The sequence below is a fragment of the Gopherus evgoodei genome, chromosome 1 (genome assembly GCF_007399415.2).
Source record: "Gopherus evgoodei ecotype Sinaloan lineage chromosome 1, rGopEvg1_v1.p, whole genome shotgun sequence".
NCBI classification, from domain to species: domain Eukaryota; kingdom Metazoa; phylum Chordata; order Testudines; family Testudinidae; genus Gopherus; species Gopherus evgoodei.
Window position 1 is genome coordinate 338,277,165 of NC_044322.1, and position 10,131 is coordinate 338,287,295.

The window sequence follows — 10,131 nt, forward strand, 5'->3', positions numbered from 1 at the left end:
AAAAGCCAGCAAGATATTGTGGCCTTGCAAAAGCAAGACAAGGAATTGCAAGATATGCTACAAAAAGGAAAACACTGCAACTACGTGTTCAGAAATAAAGAAGGGCTGATAATGGCTTTTTAAAAGGATATTGATGACACAATGCCAGTCTTGGTGGTACCCACATGTCTAAGAAAATAATTGGTTAGTTTATCTGAAAGCCAAGGACATTTTGGTTCGGCTAAAACTGCAACAGAACTACTAACTGTAGTCTGTAACCTATCATTTAAATCAGCTTCTGTACCAAATGACTGGAGGATAACTAATTTTAAAAAAGGGCTCCAGATGTGATCCTGGCAATTACATGCTGGTAAGCCTGACTTCAGTACTAGGTAAACTGTTCGAAAACATAATAAAGAACAAAATTGTCAGACACATATATGAACATAATTTGTTGGGGAAGAGTCAACATGGTTTTTGTAACAGGAAATCATACCGCATCAATCTACTAGAATTCTTTGAGAGGGTGAACAAACATGTGGACAAGGGGGATCCAGTTGATATAGTGTACTTAGATTTTCAGAAAGCCTTTGACAAGGTACCTCACCAAAGGCCCTTAAGCAAAGTAAACTGTCATTGGATAAGAGGAAAGGTCCTCTTATGGACTGATAACTGGTTAAAAGAGAGGAAACAAAGGGTAGGAATAAATAGTCAGTTTTCAGAATGGAGAGAGGTAAATAGTGGGGTCTGTACTGGGCCCAACCTTATTGAACATATTCATAAATGATCTGGAAAAAGGGGTAAACAGTGAAGTAGCAAAATGTGCAGATGATACAAAACTACTCAAGATAGTTAAGTCCCAGGCAGACTGCGAAGAGCTACAAAAGGATCTCTCAAAACTGTGTGACCAGGTAACAAAATGGCAGATGACCTTCAATGTTGATAAATGCAAAGTAATGCACATTGGAAAATATAATCCCAACTTTATATACAAAATGATGGGGTCTAAATTAGCTGTTAGCACTCAAGAGAGAGATCTTAGAGTCACGGTGGATAGTTCTCTGAAAAGATCCACTCAAGGTGCAGCAGCATCAAAAAAGCAAACAGAATATTGGGAATCATTAATGTAACCCTCCTGCCTGTCGGAGTTGGCAGCAACAAGGGCTGGGTTCAGTATCTAGGGGTTCTGTTTCAATAACACCATGCAAAACCGGCTCGAGCCCCCACCCAGTGACCTGGGACAATTACATACCATCCTCCGGGCGCCTCTAGGAGGCAATACTTCCCCTCTCACAAGCACGGAGTCTGAGTGTAGCAAAATTCTTTTAATAAAGGAGGGAAACAATGCAGCATTATGTTGGGGAAACACCGCAAACAGGATTCATAACACAAACCATGAGCAAAAGACCCACCCCCAAGTAAGTTTGGCAGTATTCTTTTCCCCTCAGGGTCTTAAGTCCAACAACCCAAATGATCACCCAAAAGTCCAACACCCCAAAAGTCTCTTGAGTCCAGCAACCCAAAAATCACTCAAAAGTCCAACAACCCATAAGTTTCTGTCCCTGGTCAGTGCAGCCCCAGAGTTCAAAAGTTTATCTGCAGAGTTTTACTGCCCCCGCCCCCCAGCCTGGGTGGAAAGCGGGGGAAGGGGCATGCAGGGTGTTAAGGGGCACCTTACGTGGTGCTAGTGTAACTGCCCCACCTCTCTGTGGGGTTCTGCTGCAGCCTTCACTGCAAGCCACTCCATTCCACCAGTCATCCTATGGGCCACTCCAGCCATCCCACAAACTCTGCTCTGCCTCACTTCACCCCACTCCACTTGCTGTCCCACGGGCCACTCCAAACATCCCACAAACTGCTCCAATATATCATCAGGTTCCCCACCTAGTTAACACAGCACTCAGCAATCTCAGCTCTTAGTAGGGGAGCTCTAGTGCTGGTACACCAGTAGTCCAAAGTGAATTCAGCACAGCAGTCTGTAACTAGACTCTTAATAGAATCAAAATTTTCCCTATTACTCAACAGTGAAGAGAAAAGAAGGCACCATGGGCATTTCAGGTCCTTAAACAGAACCAATACTATCCCACACAAATGCCTGTCCAGGATCTCTCTCAATTCACTGGGTTTTGGAACTCATGTCCCTTGTCTAGAGAGTGCTACTTAGTTGACGGTGAGTCCTTCTGTCATAAAACAGTTCCACTGGCCTTGATTCACATAATCAGGGTAACAACACTTTATTCTTCCTGCCCCAATAACAGAGAAACTGGCAATCCTACAGCAGCCAAAGTGACCATTTGGGCGGCTGTGGGCTCATGCTAGGTGGGGTATGTGTGCCTATGCAAACAAGACCATCCCCTGAAGTTCTTTTCCACAGCTCACCACAGATAACCACCAGTTGTCAGAGAAGAGCTCATCCTGACTCTGCTTACATTAAGAAAGGGATCGATAATAAGATAGAAAATATTATATTGCCTCTATATAAATCCATGGTAAACCCACATCTTGAATACTGTGTGCAAATGTGGTTGCCCTATCTCAATAAAGATATACTGAAATTGGAAAAGGTTCAGAAAAGGGCAACAAAATGACTATGGGTATGGAACGGCTGCCATATGAGGAGAGATTAATAAGACTGGGACTTTTCAGCTTGGAAAAGAGATGACTAAGGATATGATAGAAGTCTATAAAATCATGACTGGTGTGGAGAAAGTAAACAAGGAAGTGTTATTTACTCCTTCTCATAACACAAGAACTAGAGGTCACCAAATGAAATTAATAGGCAGCAGATTTAAAACAAACAAAAGGAAGTATTTTTTCACACAATACACAGTCAACTTGTGGAACTCCTTACCAGAGGATGTATTGTGAAGGCCAAGACTGTAACAGTGTTCAAAAGAGAACTAGATAAATTAATGAAGGATGGGTCCATCAAGGGCTATTAGCCAGGATGGACAGGGATGGTGTCCCTAGCCTCTGTTTGCCAGAGGCTAGGAATGGGTGGCAGGGAATGGATCACTTGATGATTACCTGTTCTGTTCATTCTCTCTGGGGCACCTGGCATTAGCCTCTGTTGGAAGACAGGATACTGGGCTAGACAGACCTTTGGTCTGACCCAGTATGGCCGTTCTTATGTTCTTATACAACCACAACATGCTAGATACATAGAACCCCTGTTTATAGGATAGAAGAGATGGGTAGGAACCCAACTTTTATGAGGAATCCCTGCTAAGAAAGTAAAAAGAGGTTTACTGAATACAGCTCTAGGAGGGGCAGGAACAGGTCTCGGAGTATTAAATAGTATAGATGTAGAAATGTTGACTAACAAATTAAATGCAGGACAGCACTTAGGATTTCTAAAACATCTCTAAATGAGATAAGTACTAACAAGCTAATAGCTAGTTTGCTCCCTGAATGGGAGAAGCTACAAGAAGTGGCTCACTTAGCAATATTACAAACAGTGGAGCTATTACAGAGCAATGTATCTATGCAGATGTGGGCAAACTACAGCCCGCGGGCCACCTCCAGCCCACGGGACCATCCTGCCTGGCCCCTGAGCTCCCAGCCAGGGAGCCTAGTCCCCGGCCCCTCCCCCACTGTCCCCCCTAGCCATTCTTCCACACGGCCGTACTCCGGCCTGCCGCTCCCGCTGGGCAGCGTGGGGAGCACAGCTGGCTCTGGTCGGGTGTTGCGGCTGCAAGCTCCTGGTGCTGGTAAGGAGGTGGGGAGTGGGGAAGGGTTGGGTAAGGGAGTGGGAGGTCCTGGGGGGAGATTGGATGTGGTGAAGGTTCTGGGGGGGCAGTCAGGGGATGGGGAACAGGGAGGGTTGGGAGTGGGAGCAGGGCCAACCAGAGGAGGGGGGGCAAGTGGGGCAATTTGACCCAGGCCCCAGGCCCCACAGGGGCCCCCATGAGAATGCTCCAGCTCCAACCCCGCCTTCTCCCATCCCTTGGCACCTCAGCGTGCCGCATCCAGGAGCGGCCCTGGACAGAGCTAAAGTGGCATGGCTCCAGTGGGGCATGCTCAGAGCTGCATGGTAAGGGGGCAGGGCTGTGAGCTCCGGTCCCGCCGGAGCCATGCCACTGCAGCGCTGTCCAGGGGCCAGGGTAGCTCCTGGAGGTGGTGCGCTGAGGCTCCAAGAGAGGGGAGAGGCGGGGGTAACCCAGGAGCGGCCCTGAAAAGAGCTAAAGTGGCATGGCTCCAGGGGGCCTGAGCTCCTCCCCGCTTGGAGCCGCGTGGTAAGGCCCCGCTGGAGTCAGGCTCCTGCAGCACTGTCCAGGGCCACTCCTGGACATGGCGTGCTGAGGCTCTGGGAGAGGGGGGAAGCAGGGGTAAGCAGCATGGCAGGGGGCCGGGGCCAGGGTGGTTGGATAAGAGGCAAGGAGTCCCAGGGACAGTCAGGGGACAGGGAGGGGGCAGAGGTTCTGGGGGGGTGGTCAGGGGATTGGGAACAGAAGGTTGGATCATGGGCATTCTGGGGATCTGTCAGGACTCGGCGGGGTGTGTGTGTGCATAGGGGTCGGGACAGTCAGGGGATAGGGAACGGGGGGACTAGTGGGGGGCGGGGTCCTGGGGTGGTGGTTGGGGAAGGGGTCTCGGGGGGGCAGTGAGGGGACAAGGAGCAGGATGGGTCGGGGATTCTGAGGAGGACAGTAGGGAGCAGGAAGTGGATGGGGGTTGGATAGGGGGCAGGGCCAGGCTGTTTGGGGTGGCACAGCCTTCCCTATCCTAAAGCTCATTCAGCAGTTTGAGGCTTGCAGACAGCTATTTAACACAAATAACCAATCTGTTATCTTTTCCATGGGGAAAGGATCACATGAGAAGAGCAATATCCTACACCACCTACGTTCTTCTCAACCCTTCCAAGGGAGACCCCCCCCTCCCCTGCATTCAGCAAGGCTCCAGAGGGTTTAATTCAGTGGTTCTCAAACTTTTATACTGGTGACCCCTTTCACATAGCAAATCTCTGAGTGTGACCCTCCCTTATAAATTAAAAACACTTTTTTATATATTTAACGCTGTTATAAATGCTGGAGGCAAAGTGGGGTGAGGTGGAGGCTGACAGTTCATGACCCCCACTAATAACCTTGTGACCCCCTGAGGGATCCCAACCCCCAGTTTGAGAACCCCTGGGTTAATTTAATTTTAGCCCCCTGTGTCCATTCACATGCATGTGCTATTTTGAGCATTTCAGTTTTCACAACATAGGCTCATCCCAGATTCTGGAACAAGCTCAAATGCTCAGTTCGTGGAGTATGTATATAAGCTTGTACATAAGCTATACTAAAGACAAACCCACAGGAACCGTCTCCAGTTTGTGAGGGACCCCATGGAGCCACTCTGTAGGTAACAGATATATTCATGGAGGTTAAGTCCATTAATGGCTATTAGCCAGGATTGGTAAGGAATGGTGTCCCTAGCCTCTGTTTGTCAGAGGGTGGAGATGGATGGCAGGAGAGAGATCACTTGATCATTACCTGTTAGATTCACTCCCTCTGGGGCACTTGGCATTGGCCACTGTCAGCAGACAGGATACTGGACTGGATGGACCTTTGGTCTGACCCAGTATGGCCATTCTTATGTTCTAAGCTACATGAACCCAAAGTTATGGAGACAGATATGAGTCAAGGAAGCCAGCAGAATATCAGAAACCTGGAAAAATCTCTGACCAGATGGGGTTAGGCATTTGGTCACAAGCTGAGGTGGTTCAAAAGTTTTGAATTTTTTTAAGCATAATTTTTTTTATTGTTTCTTTAAACCATCAAACACAACAAGCAGTAAAGATTTGGCCACACACTTCTGAAACCCCAAACCATGTTCAGGTTTTGGCAGACTAATTTCAGCTTTTCAATTAAAAAAAAGTAACAAATTTTGAAGGAAAGCAGACATTGTCTGTGATTTTTTTCTGCTTTTTTAAAAACCCCTAATTTTCGATCCAGAAAATGTTTTGACAGAAAATATTTGTCCAATCCTTTTAATGAGCTTTAGTGCCTTTCAGCACTAGCTGATGCTAAGAACCAGTGATACCTTGTAAAGGTGACTTGAAGTTTCCTCAAAACTGGGTTTGTGCCGAGAGGCAGAAGGTTTTTAAATGTTTATTTTTCCCAGGGCTGCCCGGGGGGCGGAGAGGGGGCAAGTGGGGCAATTTGCCTTGGGCCCCGCAGGGTCCCCACAAGAATATAGTGTTCTATAGTACTGCAACTTTTTTTTATGGAAGGGGCCCCTGAAATTGCTTTGCCCCAGTGTGACGTTATTGAAATAATCTGGGACCATATAGAACATGGTTGCAACCAAGGCCTTGTAGTGGCACCAAATCTTATGTAAAAGGAGATCACATAAGGTGTCTAATACCAGGTTATGGGTTGCTGGTTATGATTATGGTGTCTATATGTATGTATCATTTTGTAGTTAAAGTTATGAGTATTGGCTCTATACTGTCTGTATTTCAAACGTATGCTGTGCTTCTGGGAGACAATCCCAGACAAGTTGGGGTTAGCTCTGCCTAGCCTGTTTGATGGCCCATTAAGGACCATCAGCTATACCACTGACCCATTGAGAGAAGGCAGATATGCCTTGTAACTCAGCAAAGTATGCAGGAACTTGCCTATGTGACTCCAGACTCCATTTTGCTGTAATTTTCCACAGTAAGAACAAAGAAGTGTTCTTACACCTGGGAAAAGCCTAATGCCTCATCTCCATCTTGTCTTCAGTCCTGCTTCTTACCTCTTGAGGGACTTTGCTACAACTGAAGCTCTGAATGACCCATCCCAGAGACTTGATTTGAACCTGCAGTTTACTCCATCACTGCTACAAACTAAGAACTTTGCTATTACTGTATGTAGTTGATTTAGCCAATTCTAGCTCTCATCTATATCTTATTTTTTCTTCTTATAAGTACCCTGGATATGTTAGGTCTAATCTTATTTAGAATCATAGAATAGAGTTTCAGGGTTGGAAGGGACCTTAGGAGGTCATGTAGTCCAACCCCCTGCTTAAAGCAGGACCTATCCCCAGACATATCTTTACCCCATTCCCTAAATAGCCCCCTCAAGGATTGAACTCACAACCTGGGGTTTAGCAGGCCAATGTTCAAACCACTGAGCTATCCCTCCCCCCTTTTATGAAGGAAGATTTTAGTTTCTAAAGGATTGGCAACAGAATGATTTGTGAGTAAGATCTGATTTGTATTTTGACCTGGGTCTGGGGCTTGATTCTTTGGGATTGAGAGAACCTTCTTCTTTTTTGGGGGGGTGTTGGTTGTCAGGATGAGTGGCACTGGTGGTGATACTGGGAAACTGGAGTGTCTAAGGGAATTGCTTGTGTGACTTCTGGTTAGCCAGTGGGGTGAGACCGAAGTCCTCTTTGTCTGCCTGGTTTGATTTGCCTTAGAGGTGGAAAAAACCCAGCCTTGGGCTGTAACTGCCCTGTTTTTAGCGATTTGCCCTGAATTGGCACTCTCAGTTGGGTCCCACCAGAACTGCATTGTCACAAGCAGGCCCCCTGAATCCTCTTGGCGGTCCTGAGTGGGAGTCCCGGGGGGCCTGTCAGGGGGCGGGGTGTGGATGGGGTCGGGAGGGCAGTCAAGGGACTGGGAGCCAGGGGGGGTTGGATAAGAGGGTGGGATCCCAGGGGCAGTTAGGGGTCGGGGGTCCTGGGAGGGGATGGTCAGGGGACGAGGAGCAGAGGGCAGTTGGATAGGGGGTGGGATTCCTAGGGGGGCTGTCAGAGGTTGGGGGTGTGAATAGGAGTTGGGGCAGTTGGGAAAGGAAGCAGGTGGTTGGATGGGGGCGGGGGTCCCAGGAGGGGCAGTTGGGGAACAAGGAGTAGGAAGGTTGGATGGCTTGGAGGTTCTGAGGGGGACAGGAAGTGGGAGGGGGTGGATAGGTGGCCAGGGCCAGGCTGTTTGGGGAGGCACAGCCTTCCCTACCTGGCCCTTCATACAGTTGTACAACCTTGATATAGCCCTCGGGCCAAAAAGTTTGCCCACCCCTGATCTATGGCATTAGCTTGTATACAAGCAAAAACATGGACTAGTCATGTGGTAAAAGACATTATAAAGGGATGGAATGAATCAGTGGGATCATGCCTTTAGAAATAAGAAGTGAAATGTGGAAGCATGCCACTATTGCTGAGCAAAAGTTGCATTCTTGGTGGAAAATGGCAACTTTACAGATAATCTACAATTAAAACAAATTACCGCCTATATAGTGATGATGTCTGATGCTCAGATACAATGGATATCCTCTATTGTAGCAGTAGGATTAAATGATAATAATAGTGTAAAACACACAGGGGAACCTAAATTGTGGGCCATGAAACAAACTTCTGTATGGAAGACTGTAGAACTTGAAACCTGTATGGAAGAACATAGTATTAGATATGGTTGCAATCATGATGCTATACAACCAGAAAGAGCCACTTTACGGCTTCACATTTAGCCAGTCGTTCACAAGATACTGCTTTCTGGCCTGAAAGAAATGGTAGGGGGCCAAGAAGCACATTAAAATTATGTAAAACTTCCCTGAATACTGATGGTGTTGCTTTTTTGGGGGTAGAGACTAAAAGACAGTTGGAGCATTTGGTTGCTGGTTTCTGCTGTTGCTCCAACTGAAGCATGATGCCAAATCCCTGGATTGCACAAACATAGGTTTTCTGATGAGTCAAATGTATGGGTGGTTCAGGGCCACCATCTGTTTGAAGGATTCCAACATGGAAGTCTGCATCATTATTTGGGCATCATGTTCCCTTAAGAGACACTACAAGCAGGGCCAATAAGGGGGGCGGGGTCAGGAGGGCCATTTGGCTTGGGCCTCAAGCTCAAAGGGGGCCTCAAATTTAGACACTTGTTAATTTTTTGGCATTTGCTAAGTTTCGCAACTTGTTTTTATGCACATCCCTATTGGACCAAAATGTGACACACACTCTGTTTAGAGCTGCAAATAAGAGATGTGATTTGGTAAAAGACATAATTTTTTGTTAACTGATATAGATTGTCATATTAAAGAGTTAAAAATGTTCATAAATATTAATAAAAATATATCAGATCTGATGGCACAAGATGAACGTGTCCTCTCAGATCAGCTGCTTATATAAACAAACCACTACTAGTGGCTGCTGCTGGATCAAGTGCATGTTGAAAGATAGAGAATTGTTACATTTTAGTGTCTTTATAGTTTTATGTCTAGTTGACTAAGGAATAATTTATGTGTGAGAATTCCTCATTATTATCTTCATATGGTAGCTAAAAGAGGTGACCGGTTGGTTGGTTGAGCCCTAGCTTGGTAGCTTGGTCATCATCATAGGCTTTTGTAGTCTACAGGCCCAGCTTCAAGGTGAAAATTTGTGAGGACAATCTTGTACAGAGAATTTCGTGAGGACACACATTTGAAATTTTTGGACATTATCCCTCTGTCTGTATCCCTGTCTGTGTTTACTATATCAATGTTATCCCTTTGTCTTCAGCTCAGCCTGTTATATTATACCTTGCGTCCTTGAGTTTTGATTCAGTGATAAGGATAATAACCTGTCTGACTGTTTCATTTTGTGTTCTTAATTAGTATTCCTTCGTTTAAGTTTCTCCGCATTTGTGTACCATTCACCATTTGTGTACATGTTTACAGTAGAAGATTTCAAGTGTGGATAGGATGGAACATCATCAGAGGTTGGAGGAAGTTCAAAGACCGAATACCATCACATGAGAGTTCAACATCACAAAGAGAAAACTATGTTGCATGGTGTAACGAGGCGGTGTGGCTCCCCTCCTCCTCAGGGAGGGTCGAGCCCTGTCAGATGCCGGAAGGGGCGGGGCCACAGGGCACTGGACCCGCCCCTTGGAGGGTCAGGAGGCGACCCGGAAGTATAAAAGCTGACCGGCGGCACTCAGTTGAGCCCCAGCCGCCGTCTGGAGCAGACCTGCTAGAGACTGCTCGTGACTGGGAGGCTGCTGAGGCCTAGGGTAGTTGCCCGGACTGGCCAGAGCTTCCCAGCGCCCACTACGAGGAGGGACTGCCAGAGTCGTCCCGTCCCTGCTGTTACCCCAAGGAACCCCCGGAGCAGGCCTGGCCGGACTTCCCAGAGGTACTGCTGGATCTACCACCCAGCCCCAGCCGGGAGGGCCCCATGCTACTGGACTTCCCAGAGGCGGATGCCACCGAT